Raw genomic sequence first — 16,465 nt, forward strand, 5'->3', positions numbered from 1 at the left:
TCAGGCCTTCAGTTTGATGTCTGCTCAGAGTGTGTTTGCTTTCATCAGACCAGATCACTGTGATAGAGGATCCTGCCTGGAGGCTGAGAGCCTCCTAATTCAAACTTTCTCAAAGGCAGTTCCTCAGGCTGTGCTGGTAGTCCTCTCCCTCATCCCAGGTAGGCAGTAATTCCATTCCCTTCTCTGTCCTCAACAATCAGTCCTGGTCAGTAGAGGAGGAGAGTGAGACTGTCTGATCTCCTTAGTTCTGGATCTCTTTAGTCCCCTGCTGGCTCCCAGGCAAACAATAGCAGGGCCCCACCCAGCCTGCTGGAGCTCGAGAGCACAGCAGACCAAAGTTGATGGTTAAAAGCAGCAAGCCTTATGCTTTGTTGCTCTCTCCTCACTTCTCCTGGGAGGTGGGTCCCCCTTTGTAGCCAGTGGCCCTGAGGCCTGAGAATTCAAAGTGTCTATATGGTGGGGGTGGGTACTGGCAGCTGCAGCATGTACTCACAGTTTTGCCACCATGATTCTTTTCCATTGTCCCTCTCTCTGCTGAGTGGTTATCCAGCCATCCCCTGGGGTCCTAAACCCTAGAAGTTTCTTTCCAGGGCATTTCTGCCTGTCCTCTAGCTATTTTCCTAGAAGAGAAGAGAGTCCTTTGTCTTGCTAGTCTGCCATCTTCCCAGAAGAATCACTGTAGAGTAATGGAAGCCATTTGAGTTCACAAGATTTCAATAAAGGTAATAATAATGAATATGTATTTGGACTATTTGTACCCCATCTTTCCATAATGTTTTTTTAGTATAGGAACAAAATACATATTTATAGAAATAATTATGAAATTCTCTTGAAACTAAAGCACTAAAGAAGTTAAAGCCATAAGGAAGGCAAAAGTAAATGTGTTCACAAAGAGAATTAATACAATATTATATTAAATTTGAAATTCTTAGTGTTCAGAACAAAGTGAGAACTGTGGACATTTGAAATACTGATTTCCAAAGTGATTTTTCACAGAGTGGCTTTTTGAATTGCTTTATCTTCCCATTGGAAAGGTGAGTTGTCAGAGGGTATCATTGGTGTTGGGGATTGTATAAGGTCCCCCACAAAAGGTATGTTCAGGTTCCAATCCTTGGTCTGTGGGTGTGAACACTTTTGTAAATAAGACCTTTGAATATATGGGCCTTAATCCAGGGTGGCTGAAGTCCTTATAAGCAAAGGAATGTGGAAAGGAAGCTCTGGGAGCAGCCAAAGCTGGAAGCCAATGGAACCCGAAAGAGAAAGGAGAAGACACAGCCATATGCATCAGCACATGACAGAAAAGCCAAGGAGCACCAACATGGCTGGTGAGTTCTAAGTACTGACTCTGGATGGAAGCAAGCCTTCTAGCCTCTGAAACCTTGAGTCTGTAAATCCCTGTTGGTAAGCCAACCCATTATATGGACTCTGTTACAGCAGCTAGAAAATTAATGCAGGAGTCATGGAGGAAACTGAGAGTACACAGTTCAGACCCTCAGCCCCTTCCATCAGGGCAGCCCTGCTTTTATCATTTTTGTGAAATAATTTCTCAGGCCAAAAAACAATTACATATTTGTTTTTCACAGAGAAGAAAGCATACCATTCTTAAGAAAAAGTTTTCCACAAAAATGCTGAAAGTGGTAGCTTTTACAGTGGAGTTAACTAACAGATAAGTGTTGTTAAAGATGATGAATAAAAAAGAATAATAAAAAAGTTTTTTGTTTTTTTTTAGCAAATAAGAACCCTTTCTTGGTAAATAAAAATCAAAAGTATAATTATAAAGTATTACTTGATAGAGACATTTTGGCAGGAGGTTAAGCTGTGGTCCAGGTACGTAATATTTTAGTGGTCAGTAGAAGCTTGAAGAAGCCAATATATACGACTTATATCAGGGATTCTGAGCCTTTCAATTATTGAATTCATTACAGTCTCCCAACAGAAAGGGTTAATCTTTATTGTGCATGAAAATCTTGTAGGAAACATATTTAAAATACTATTTTCTGTAACTTATACCCAGATATTTTTATCCGTGGTTTGGGGTGGAGGACCAGAAATCTGCATTTTATTAAAATACATTAGTTTTCTTGATTAGGTACATGAAGATAATAAAAAGTATCTGTCTAGAATAATCTCATGATCACTTCTGTCCCTTCAGCCTAGTTTACTCTGCCGCTCTTTCAAATTATTATTATGAATTTCTTAACTCTATCCAGAAAGTTTTTCCAAAGGAAACAACAATTCATTTTAAAAAAGCCCTTTATCCTACTATTATATGTATTTGATGTTTTGAATTGTACCACATTGATTGATTTTCCTATATGGATATATTATCATTTCTTTTTCCTTTGTTTTCTGTGGGGTTAAAATTTAACATCCTAAATATATAAAATCATATTTCATTTGATACCAGCTTAACATGACATGTACATATACTTTACCTATACCTCTACAGATAGGGAGATTTTGTAACAATGAAAGGATCAAGCTAAGAGAAAGATATGACACCAATAAATATATGCTCATTTAACACTTAAGATTCCATTTAATACCTAGAGTAAAAAAAAATGACACCTATCTGAGGGATACCCCTGTCAAGGAGGAGGGGGAAAGCTTGATGTCTATTGATCTCCCAAATTCAGGTCCTTGCACTATGCTCCAAAATTCGGAGCACTCATCCTGATTGTTTTAATCATATGTTTACAAAGTTTGGCTCACCAAGAACATGTTCTCTCCCTGAATGTATAGTATATACTAGTTGATTTTCAATGATTGTCTTGGAATGTATGAGCAAATGAATGACTGAATGAATGGGTTGCTCACCAGGCAGAGGTGAAGATGTAAGAGAGTAGAGCATATTGTTAAAACTTTAGGTTTTCCCAAATGCCTTCAGTAACATATCCCAAACTGAATGCCTTGAGATAGTAATAGCTATTCAGTGAAAAACAGGAGTTCAGTACTCAAACTTTATCTTCTCTGTTCCATATTTGAATATGCCCAATGCCCATTTTAGTGTCTATTTTTTAAATATACTTTTAAATTTTTTTAAAAAAATACTTAAACTACATAAATGTTACAAAAAATATAGAGGGGATTCCCATATACCCCAATCCCAACTCTTTCCACATGTTCCCACACTAACAACATCCTCCATATATTTGTTACAATTGGTATATTTGTTATAATTGTGACAATTTATAGATGTTTGTTACAATTGATGAACGTATTTTGGAGCATCACCACTAAGAGTGTATTATAGTTTACACTGTAGTTTAACTCTCTGCCCATCACTGTGTTTAAGTCCATTTCCCTATGTTCACAAACTTATTAGACCAGAATTTTATTAATATCTGAAACAAGTGCCCCTTGGAACACTGTTTAGAATATGCTGACCTTTAGTGTAAGATAATTCTGTTGGGTGGTTTGCAGATGAGTCATAGAGGTGGGTCGTGGCCAGTTTGGAGGTTTCCATTCTAAAATGCTGGATGAATTTGAATTTTATTATGCAAACTATAAATAATTGAATGGTTTTAGATAAGAAATATTTTGCATTTTACACATGTGCTAGCCACAGTGTATAAGATAAATTTGAGGGAGGCTGGACCAGAAGTGGAGAAATTATTTGGAAGCTTGTGACATTAATCCAGGCTATCAGTGATGAAATACAGGACTAAGTCTACAACGAGAAATGGGGAGGCAGGGTGGAATTGAGAAGATATATTTAGGAAGTAGTATTGACACATCTTCAAAGTAATTGTATTTCAGAATGTTAGAGTGGGAGATATACAGGAAATCTTCCAGTTTCTGGCTTAGAGAATTGGGTAGGGGTGGTGACATTCATACTGAAAAAGAAAAGGGTGTAGAACTGTGGGGTAAGAGCCTTAGTTTGAGGGATCTATGAAAGACAAGTGAGAAATTCACATCTGGGACTCAGGAGAGAGATCTGGGCTAGATATGAAAAGTTAAGAGTCCTGGCATCCTGCTTGAAACAATAGGTTTGGATGTGGTCACTGAAATTGTGGTGAATGAGAAGGAAAGTGAGAAGATTGAACCATGTGGAACATCACCATGTAAATGGTTAACAGAGGAAGAGGACACTGAGATGTATGAAAGAAAATTAGCAGGGAGCCCCAAGAAGGAAATATGGTGAAGCCAAGACAGCAGAAGGGGAAGAACATAATCAAATCTGTAAACACTACTGAAAATCAGGAAGGAAAGTTCAAGAATGATAAAGAAAGTGGCCTTTGCATGTGAGAATTTGAAATGTAATTGGAATACCCAAAGGAGAGTTGTTCCACTGGAGTGGTTGGCTGGGTTCAGCAAGTTCAAAAACACAGAGGGCTGAAATAGAGATGAATAGGTTTGGAGAGGGACTGCATGTGACTGTTTCTAAGGAGCTTAGCTCTGAAAGGACAGCCAGAGGAGGCTTTGTTGGGGTCTTCAAGGAAGCTGCCCTGACACTATCCAGATGTCACCAGGGAAGACTGTTATTGGGCTGTTGTGGGGGAGACCAGCAAGGCTCTATACAACAAGGCTCTCGAGCTTTGCTCTTTGTATAAACAGAAAGTGCTAATTATCCTGTGCATTAATCAGTCCTTTGGCTGATGTCAGGCAAAGTAGACCAGCCCCTGTGCTCTGGCCTCTCTGTGCCCCACCTGGGCCTACAGCAAGCCCGGAGGATCAAGCACTGCCCTGACCTCATTCCTGCCCTGCACTGAGCATGTCAGGGCACAATGGTGAAAGTCACACAAATAGAGGACTCCTGTACACACAGCGTGGCGGGCTCATTCTAAGTGATTTTTCTGCCCTTGGAAAATGTATTAGTCAAAGGGGTGCTGATGCAAAATACAAGAAATTGGTTTGTTTGTTTGTTTTTTTTTTAGATTTCTTTCTTTCTTTCTTTCTTTCCCCTCCCTCCACCCCCTGCCCCAGTTGTCTGTTCTCTGTGTCCATTTGCTTCATGTTCTTCTTTTTGTCTGCTTCTGTTGTTGTCAGTGGCATGGGAATCTGTGTCTTTTTTTTTTTTTTAATTTAATTCATTTTTAAAAAAAATATTACATTAAAAAAATATGAGGTCCCATTCAACCCCACCGCCCCCACCTCCCACTCCCCCCACAGCAACATTCTCTCCCGTCATCATGACACATCCATTGCACCTGGTAAGTACATCTCTGGGCATTGCTGCACCCCATAGTCAATGGTCCACATCATAGCCCACACTCTCCCACGTTCCATCCAGTGGGCCCTGGGGGGATCTACAATGTCCCGTAGTTGTCCGTGAAGCACCACCCAGGATAACTCCAAGTCCCGAAAATGCCTCCCCATCTCATCTCTTCCTCCCATTCCCTGCACCAGCAGCCACCATGGCCACCCTTCCCACACCAATGCCACATTTTCTCTGTGGACATTGGATTGGTTGTGTCCATTGCACATCTATGTCAAGTGGGGGCTTAGATTCCACATGGATAGTGGATGCAATCCTCCTGCTTTCAGTTGTAGGCACTCTAGGCTCCATGGTGTGGTGGTTGACCTTCTTCAACTCGATGTTAGCTGAGTGGGGTAAGGCCAATAAATCAGAGTGTAGGAGCTGAAGTCTGTTGAGGCTCAGGGCCTGGCTATCATATTGTCAGTCCAGAGATTCAAATCCCCTAAATATATCTTAAAGCCCAACACCAACTACAATTCCAGTAAAGTAGCATGAAAGTCTTGTGAAAAGAGATCCCATCTGAGTCCAGTTCCATCACCCAGAAACACCAGCTCCAAAGAAGGGCCATCTGACATGGCCTTGAACCCCATCTGCCATGACCATAGAACCCGTGGGTCTCTTTATCCCTCAAAAGAACCAATACCTGGGGTTGTATCTATTTTATCTGTCTCTTAGACTCTGCTCAGTTGTGCATAAGGACAATCCTTCTGACAACCTCCAGACTCTTTTTTAGAGACTCGCAGCCATATAAACTCATTTCTCCTTTCCATTTCCCCCTTATATTAGGTCAAACAGCATTTTAAAGTCATGTTATTATATGTAGACAGGGATATTCTGCTGATCCGCATTGAACCTTTAATTCAAGTTCATTTTCTAGTTGCATCCTCAGCTGGTATTTGTTAGTGATCCCTCGGTGCCAGGGAGGCTCATCCTCGGGTGTCATGTCCCACGCTGGGGGGAATGCACTGCATCTACATGCTGAGTTTGGCTTCGAGACTGGCCACATTTGAGTAACATGAAGGCTGTCAGGAGGAAACTCCCAGGCACAATGCTGCTCTAGGCCTTGTTCTTTTTGCAGGCATATAGGCTCACAAGCACAGTCATTAGTATCAGGAGCCCACTGTTGGACCCTCATTCCTTCCTGGTTCTTACCGTTGCACCTGGGGAAGTGCCACTGCTCCCCTAGGGACCATGACAGAGGCACCCCAGCCAAGAACCCAGTACCCCCCCCAGCTGTTGTTTTTCATTGTTTCCACTATGAGTATATCTAAACATTACCATGCACCCTGGACATATGCCCTGTATAACTCCCTCTCAACCATATATAGCCTGTCAATAACATCCCATACCAGTATTCCTCCACCACCATTGTTGAACCACTCTGTGATTCAAAACTTCCTGTAAGTGAATCCCAATATAATGTCAGGTTCCCTTACTAGTAAAATGGAATATAGTGATGAGTTTAAAGGTTAGATCTAGAGTACATATTGATTTGGAAAAATTTCTACATCCTATCTTTTCCTTTTCTTTGTTCCTAATTATTGAGCTTCTCTTCACAAGAGTCTTAGATCACAGTAATTCATATATACAATATACAGTACTCCCACACATCCATCATAAAACCTTTTCCCTTCCACAGCGATAATCTTCTAACTTATTCATATCATATTTACTGAGACTGATGTGCAGACTCTGAAACAATAGCTTTCAAACAAGGTGACATCTGTGCTTACAATGTGGTCCATACTTTAGGATATAGAGTTTTCTAAATTTTTTAGTTATCCTGTGTTTTACATTATGGTTTACATTATCAGTCTGTCATCCCCTATATGTTTTTGGTGTAATATTACATGTTTTATATTCATCCTCGTGTACTCTCGCGAAACTCCTCTCTTGCACCCACATTTACCTTGGTTCCATCCATTCAACATCCATTCTCCCCTCCCTTTGGGGCTCACAGTGACAGCCAATCTCCATTTCCCGAGGAGCCACGTCCAGAGATACTTGCAACAGTGTTCAGGGCCTGACTTGCTCAACTGCCCTAATGCCCTGGGAGCCACCCTTTCTCTCGAGAGATACAGTTCTCTCTATTTGATGGCATTAGTCCTCCCCAGGATGTGGGTCCACCCCAACTCTCACCTCTTGGGTCTCTACCCAATGGTACAACCCACCCTGGCAAAATGAGCCTTCAGACATTCCCCAGGAATCTGTCCCACATCAGACCATCCCCTCCGAGCATCCTAAACAGGTAACCCTCCTAATTATATTTTGATATGATTTTCTCAGCATTTTACTCTCAACCAACACCTGACATTCTCCAATGTTTGTATGTTGCCCCTCCCTCCCCCCAATTTTGTGGGCAATATTACCCATCCGCCTATCCCCAGCCCCCCTCAAACACGCAAAGCCCCACCCAAAGTCAACCCCTTGCCCCCATTTTATCTCTTCTTCATGCTCACACTTACCGCCAGCTCATCATACATTCCACCCCTGCAGACGTTGGCTCACATCCTTCCTTCACCCCCCAATTTCCTGTAAGCCTATTTTCCAGTCTCTAGCTCTCTGAGGCATGTTGCTTATTTCATATCATTGAGGTCATGTAGTATTTGTCCTTCAATGCCTGGGTTGCTTCACTCATCATAAAGTTCTCAAGATTCATCCATGTTATCATGTGTGTTTGTTGTGTATTTTTTCTTACAGCCGAGTAGTATTCCATTGTGTGTATATACCACATATTATTTTTATTTTTTAATTATTTATTTATTTTTAAAAATTACATTAAAAAAATATGAGGTCCCATTCAACCCCACCACCCCCACCCCCCACTCCCCCCAGCAACACTCTTTCCCATCATTGTGACACATCCATTGCACCTGGTAAGTACATCTCTGAGCATCACTGCACCCCATAGTCAATGGTCCACATCATAGCCCACACTCTCCCACGTTCCATCCAGTGGGCCCTGGGGGGGATCTACAATGTCCCATAATTGTCCGTGAAGCACCACCCAGGACAGCTCCACGTCCCAAAAATGCCTCCACATGTCATCTCTTCCTCCCATTCCCCAAACCCAGCAGCCACCATGGCTACCCCTCCCACACCCATTCCACATTTTCTCTGTGGACATTGGATTGGTTGTGTCCATTGCACATCTATGTCAAGTGGGGGCTTAGATTCCACATGGATACTGGATGCACTCCTCCTGCTTTCAGTTGTAGACACTCTAGGCTCCATGGTGTGGTGGTTGACATTCTTCAACTCGATGTTAGCAGAGTGGGGTAAGTCCAATAAATCAGAGTGTAGGAGCTGAAGTCTGTTGAGGCTCTGGGCCTGGGTGTCATATTATCAGTCCAGAGATTCAAATCCCCTAAATATATCTAAAACCCCGGCAACATCTACAATTCCAATAAAGTAGCATGCAAGTCTTGTAAAAAGAGATCCCCTCTGAGTCCAATTCCATCATGCAGAAACACCAGCTCCAAAGAAGGGCCATCTGCCATGGCAGTGAACCCCATCTGCCATGACCATAGAACCCGTGGGTCTCTTTATTCCTCAAAAGAACCAATACCTGGGGTTGTATCTACTTTATCTATCTCTTAGACTCTGCTTAGTTGTGCATAAGGGCATTCCTTCTGACAACCTCCAGACTTTTTTAGAGATTCATAGCCTTATATTCTCATTTCTCCTTTCCATTTCCCCCTTACATTAGGTCAAACAGCATTTTGAAGTCATGTTATTATATATAGACAGGGATATTCTGCTGATCCGTATTGAGCCTTTAATTCAAGGTCATTTTCTAGTTGCATCTTCAGCTGGTATGTGGTAGTGATCCCTCGGTGCCAGGGAGGCTCCTCCCTGGGTGTCATGTCCCATGCTGGTATACCACATTTTCTTGATCCACTCATCTGTTGATGGGCATTTGGGCTGATTCCAACTTTTGGCGATAGTGAACAATGCTGCTATGAACATTGGTGTACATATATCAGTTTGTGTCCTTGTTTTCAGTTCTGCTGGGTATATACCCAGCAGTGGTATTGCTGGGTCATATGGCAAATCTATGGTTAGTTTTTTGAGAAACTGCCAAACCGTCCTGCAGAATGGTTGGATCCTTCTGCATTCCCACCAGCAGTGGATGAGGGTTCCCCTTTCTTCACATCCTCTCCAGCATTTGTATTCTTCTGTTTTTTTCATAGCTGCCAATTTTATGGGAGTAAGATGGTATCTCATTGTAGTTTTGATTTGCATTTCCCTGATAGCTACAGATTTGGAGCATTTTTTCATGTGCTTTTTAGCCATTTGTATTTCTTCTTTGGAGAAGTGTCTGTTTAAATCCTTTTCCAATTTTCAAATGGGTTGTTTATCTTTTTATTTTCAAGATATAGGAGTTCTTTATATATGCAAGTTATGTCTCTTATTGGATATATGGTTGCCAAATATTTTCTTCCATTGTGTGGGCTCCCTTTTTACTTTCTTGACAAACTCCTTTGAGGTGCAGAAGGCTTTAATTTTGAGGAAGTCCCATTTATCTATTTGTTCTTTTGCTGCTCATGCTTTTGGTGTGATAGTCATGAAGCCATTTCCTATTACAATGTCCTGTAGATTTTTCCCTACACTGCTTTCCAAGATCTTTATGGTCTAGGCTCTTATATTTAGGTCTTTGATCCACCTTGAGTTGATCTTTGTATAAGGTGTGAGATGGTAATCCTCTTTCATTCTTCTACATATGGCTATCCAGTTCTCCAGGCACCATTTGTTGAATAGGCCATTCTCTCCCAGTTGAGAGGGTTTGGTGGCTTTATCAAATATTATATGGCTATATATATGAGGTTCTATATCAGAACTTTCAATTCAATTCCATTGGTCTGTGTGTCTCTCCTTATGCAAATACCATGCTGCTTTCACTACTGTAGCTTTGTAGTATGTTTTGAAGTCAGGAAGTGTGATTCCTCCTATTTCGTTTTTCTTTTTCAATATGTCTTTGGCTATTCAGGGCCTCTTTCCTTTCCAAATAAATTTCATAGTTAGTTTTTCTAGTTCCTTAAGGAAGGCAGTGTTGATTTTTATTGGGATTGCATTGAATGTGTAGATCAGTTTTGGTAGGATAGACATCTTAATAATATTCAGTCTTCCTATCCATGAGCAAGGAATATTCTTCCATTTATTTAGGTCTTCTTTGATTTCCTTGAACAGTCTTGTATAGTTCTTGGTGTATAATTTTTTACCTCTTTAGTTAAATTTATTCCTAAGTATTTGATTTTTTTCTTTACTATTGTGAATGGTATTTGTTTCTTGATTTCCTCCTGATCTTGCTCATTATTGGTGTACAGAAATGCTACTGATTTTTGTGCATTGATCTTATAACCTGCAACTTTACTAAACTCATTTATGAGTTCTAGAAGCTTTGTTGTAGATCTCTGAGGGTTTTCTGTGTATACGATCATGTCATCTGCAAATAATGAAATTTTGACTTCTTCCTTTCCAATTTGAATGCATTTATATCTAGTTCTTGCCTCAGTGCTTGAGACACTGTTAAATAGGAGCAGAGACAATGGGCATCCTTGTCTTGTTCCTGAGTTTAGAGGGAAGGATTTTAGGATTTCTCCATTGTAAACAATGTTGACTGTAGGTTTTTCGTATATACTCTCTATCATGTTCAAAAAGTTTCCTTGTATTCTGATCTGTTGGAGTGTTTTTATCAAGAAAGGGTGCTGTATTTTGTCAAATGCTTTTTCTGCATTACAGATATAATCATGTGATTTTTTTCCTTCAATCTGTTTATATGGTGTATTACATTGATTGATTTTCTTATGTTGAACCATCCTTGCATACCTGGAATAAATCCCACTTGGTCGTGGTGTATAATTCATTTAATGTGTTGTTGAATATGATTAGCAAGTATTTTGTTAAGAATTTTGTGCCTAGGTTCATTAGAGAAATTGGTCTGTAATTTTCCTTTCTTGTGGTGTCTTTGTTTGGCTTTGGTACTAGGGTAATGTTGGCATCACAGAAGGAGTTAGGCAATGTTCCTTCTGTTTCGATTTTTTGGAATAGTTTCAGCAGGATTGCTGTTAATTCTTTCTGGAATGTTTTGTAGAATTCACCTGTGAAGCCGTCTGGCCCTGGGCTCTTCTTAGTTGGGAGATTTTTAATAACTGATTCTATCTCTTTGCTTGTGATTGGTTTGTTAAGATCATCAATTTCTTCTTTCGTCAATATGGGCTGCTTATGTGTTTCTAGGAATTTGTCCATTTCCTCTAAATTGTCCTTTTTGTTAGAATATAGTTTTTCAAAGTATCCTCTTATGATAGTCTTTATTTCTGTGGGGTCAGTGGTGATATCTCCTTTCTCATTTCTTATTTTGTGTATTTGCATCTTCTCTCTTTTTTTCTTTGTTAGTCTCACTAAAGGTTTGTCAATTTTGTTAATCTTCTCAAAAAACCAGCCCTTGGTCTTTTTTATCTTTTCAAGTGCTTTCTTATTTTCTATTTCATTTAGTTCTCCTCTTATCTTTGATATTTCCTTCCTTCTTCTTCCTGTTGGTTTACTTTATTGTTGTTTTTCCAATTCCTTCAAATATGCAGTTAGTTCTTCAATTTTTGCTCTTTCTTCTTTTTTAATACATGAATTTATGGCTATAAATTTCCCTCTCAGTACTGCTTTTGCTGCATCCCATAAATTTTGGTATGTTGTGTTATCATTGTCATTTTTTTCAAGTTAGTCGTTGATTACTTTTGAGATTTCCTCTTTGACCCCCTGTTTTTCTAATAGTGTGCAGTTTAATTTCCAAATTGTGGTGTGAAATCTGGGCCTCTGTCCCTTGCAAATTTCTAGCTTCACTCCACTGTGGTCAGAGATATTGTTTTGTATGATTTCAATCTTTCTGAATTCATTCAGCCTTTCTTTGTGGCCTAGCATATGGTCTAAGTTGGAGAATGATCCATGAGCACGTGAGAAAAATGTATATCCTGCTGTGTTTGGGTGTAATGATCTATATATGTCTATTAGATCCAGCTCCTCTAATATACTGTTCAAATGTTTTGTTTCTTTAGTGATTCTCTTTTGAGATGTTCTGTCCAGAGTTGATAGTATGTAGTATCCTTCTTTGTCTCTCACAATTGTTTTGCATTTAAAGTCTATTTTGTCTGATATTAATATTGCTACTCCTGCCTTTTTTTGGTTATTATTTGCTTGTATGATTGTTTTCCAGCCATTCACTTTCAACCTCCATGAGTCTCTGGGTCTAAGATGTGTCTCTTGTAGACAGCATATAGATGGGTCATATTTCCTTATCCAGTGTCCCAGTCTGAATCTTTTGATAGGTGAGTTTAATCCGTTGACATTCAGTGTTATTACTTTCAAAGAATTATTTGTGTTAGCCATATTTTGATTGGACTTGTGTTTGTCATATTTTTTTTGTATTTTTTTCCTTCTATTTTTGTCTTTTTTTTTTTTTTTGCTCTTACATGCTCCTCCAACTCTGCCTGTCCTGTTTTTTCCTTTCTTCCTGCAGAACTCCCTTTAGAATTTCTTGAAGGTGAGGTTTCTTGTTGGTATACTCTTTCAGTTTCTTTTTATCTGTGAATATTTTGAACTCTCCATCATTTTTGAATGGTAGTTTAGCTGGATAGAGTATTCTTGGTTGGAAATTTTTTTCCTTTAGTACCTTGACTATATCATACCACTGCCTTCTTGCCTCCATGGTTTCAGATGAGAAATCAGCACTTAATCTTATGGAGCTTCCCTTGTATGTGATGGTTTTCTTTTCTCTTGCTGCTTTTAGAATTTTCTCTTTGTCTTGAGCATTGGATAATTTGACAAGTATATGTCTTGGGGTGGGCATGTTGGTGTTTATGACCAGTAGAGTGAGCTGTGCTTCTTGGATATGTACATCTGTCTCTTTCAGTAGATTTGGGAAGTTTTCAGCCATTATTTCCTCCAACATTCTTTCTGACCCCTTTCCCTTCTCTTCTCCTTCTGCAATGCCTATAATACATATGTTTGAGTGTTTTGCATTGTCATTCAGGTCCCTAAGTCCTAGCTGGATTTTTTCTATCTTTTTATCAACCACTTCTACTATCTGTTTGATTTCCGATGTACTCTTCCACATCACTAATTCTCTGCTCTGCCTCTTCTAGTCTGCTGATATTGGCTGCTAGTGTATTTTTGATTTCTTTAATTGTGGTGTTCATTTCCATCATATGTGTTATTTTTTGGTGTATGTCTGCAATTTCCCCTCCAAGTGTTGTCTTCATGTTGTTAACCTCTTTCATTACTTCATCAAATTTGTCGATCATAAATGTTCTGAGATCTTTCATTGCTTGTGCGAAGTTCTGTTCCCCTTCCTGATTTTTAGTTTGTTGATTGGATTCAGCCATGTTTTCCTGATTACTGGTTTGATTTGTAGTTTTTTGTTGCTCTCTGGTCATCATTTTATCTTGACGGGTTTATTGAGTTCCTTAGCTTCTTTGTCTAGTCTTGGAGATTAGTTGGCTGTTGTTTTTGCATAAGTGTTATATCTTCTCTTTGTCACTTTGTTCTTCTTAGTCTAATTTCTTATTGCTGTTTAAGTTCACTTTAAAGGTAAGTATTAGTGCCACGGAAAGGCAATTGTGTAAGCAAGGAAAAAGTGTAAAGTAATATTGGTGATATATGTTAACAAAGCAACAATATGAGATCTGGGAGAATGGAGGTTAGATTCATGTCAATTGTGTAGAGTTATAGCAGTAGGTAGAGTACCTATAATGAGGTAGATGACTGAATATGGGAGGAATATGGTACGAGCTAAAAAGCTATTGTTTTCATGAGAGAGGGAAAGAGAAAAGAAAGGTAATAGTTTCAAGAGTGGATAACAGAGAGAAAACAAAACAAAGGTATTAGAAAATAAGAGTTAGACAGTTTGTGGATCAAAGAAAGGGAGGTGGAATATAGGAGAGATAGTAGATGATGGTGGATATCAAGATGTAGGGGAAAGGGGATAGTGTAGATAGCCAAAATCTATTCACACAGAAATCAGGCAGTGGAGGATGAGGAAACCCAGCAAATGTGAGGTGTTTCCTGCAGCACCTATTGTATAGTTAAGATAAAATAGAATAAGAAGAAGATAGGGGATGAGAGAGAGAGAGAAAAAAAGAAAAAGTCTTTGGGGTATAGGCTGGGAGAAATGACTAGGGGATAATGCAATGTTAGCAATCAGAACATTTAAAAAATAAAATAAAAAATAAAAATAGAATAAAAATAAAAACAAAACAAAACAAAAAAGAAAAAATGGAAACGTTGAGGGCTGGGACATTCAAGGACCTCAGATGGACCTCAGGACGTGATGGATTCAGGGATGGAAAGCCTGACATATTGAGGACTCAAGAGGTGTGAGTCTCTGGGGTGTGGACCACCAGGGTTTAGGGGACTCAGACCTGGCAACCTCAAGTCTGGTTAACAGGAAGCCTGGGAGCACCACAGTGCATCACAGCCTTCAGGGATCCCCACAGCTGGGTGCCAGCCCTATGGGTGAAGTCACATCCACAAGCTCTATCCTGTGTTCTGTATCCCACAAATCACTCACTCACTGGGGTCTATTCTGTGGATATATCACCAATTGACTTCAGGACCCCTCCCACTCTGTGATCCCCTGGAACAGCCACCTGGGGGTGCCTCTAGACTGCAGCCAATTTAATGACTTACAATAGCCAGGTCTGGGGGAGGGTCTCCAGCCAGAAACACTAATAAGAGTCCAAACCCGAAACTCCTATGCTTCCCAAAATATTTCCCTAATCAGCTTCCAAATATTTCCCACCCTACCAGACCCTGGTGGCATCTCTTTATTGCTATCACTTTAAGTTCACTGTAGATCGGCAGCTGGGTTTGGGGGGGTGTGGCTCTAGGCGGAATCGCTATTGTTTGTGTCCACAATCAAAAATTCCCCCCGCTTTGCCTTAAAACTCCTGTTTGTCTCCCCAAATCGGTCTGCAAGCGCCTCCTGTCCTATTAAACCCCCAACAGGCCGCTCAGGGCTTATGAATTCCCCACTACTGCAGAGCCTCAAAAAAAAAAAAAAACCACCCACCCAAGGAGGGAACTTGCCGCACGCAGCCGGGACCTCCATGTATATTTTATAGACGTATTTTCTCTGTTACCTTCCCACCAAATCAATGTCCAGATACCTCCTGACCCACAAAAATCCCAAAAGAGCCTGGTCCCAAAGAGGCTCCAACACCACCCAACAAAAAAAAAAAAAAAAATTAACTTTGCATCAGCATACTACTTGAAGACTCATTAAATTTTATTTAACTTTAACTGTAAAAATTCCTTTTCCACCAACTTTCTGCAGTTTCAGCATTCACTCAGTTTCCGTCTTATACTTTACTCTTTCCAATAGTCAATTATTTTATCTCAGGACAAAATTATTTTCTGTTTCTTTAATAATAAAAACACATTCCATATAGCCTACATACAAAGTTATTAAGCAAACTTCTTATAATACTGAGAACACTAAACAAGCTTGTTAAAATAATGAACTTTTTTTTTTTAATACTTAGTAGCATGCAATATTAGAAATGGTTTTTAGAAGCAAGTTGGCAGGGGAGGCTGGTTGCTGTCAATCTTTCCTGTTATAAAATTACCTTTTATTATTATCATCATCAATTCAGTTTTATATATATTTAAGAATGACCTTTTGGAATTAGCCATTTAATACCTTAATGTAAACAATGCTTTATTAAACCTTTTATTTATAACCATATAGACTATTGAAGACAACTTTTATCTTTACAGAACACATTCCCTTACTTAAAATTATCACAATACCTTTTACAACTTGCCACATGCAAATTAAGTTTCAAGAGTTTATGAAAAATTAGCCATTCTACTTTAGGACAAAACACCTTTTTGCAAAGACTTATTAAATTTCAGTTAGCATTTTCACAAACTTTTAACCAAATGTTCACTTAAGTTTTGCATCTTTCATATTATCCTGTGAAGAAAGATAAGTTATTCATTTTAATCTAGGCAAGAACAACTTTTTATGAAGACGTACAGTTAATTTTGTTAATTAAGATTTACAATTTTTATTATTGTAGATATCTTATTAACATTTAAACTTATGTATTAATATAATAAACTTAAGTATTAATATAAGCGCTTATTTAATTTTTGGCCATTTGAATAGAGCTCTTTTAAAAATTTCTAGTAATTTATATTTACCATCCGGAGGTATTACAATATACATTGACATTGAACGAACAGACAGACAAACACAGAACAATTACAACA

The sequence above is a fragment of the Dasypus novemcinctus genome, assembly GCF_030445035.2.
Source record: "Dasypus novemcinctus isolate mDasNov1 chromosome 8 unlocalized genomic scaffold, mDasNov1.1.hap2 SUPER_8_unloc_1, whole genome shotgun sequence".
NCBI classification, from domain to species: domain Eukaryota; kingdom Metazoa; phylum Chordata; class Mammalia; order Cingulata; family Dasypodidae; genus Dasypus; species Dasypus novemcinctus.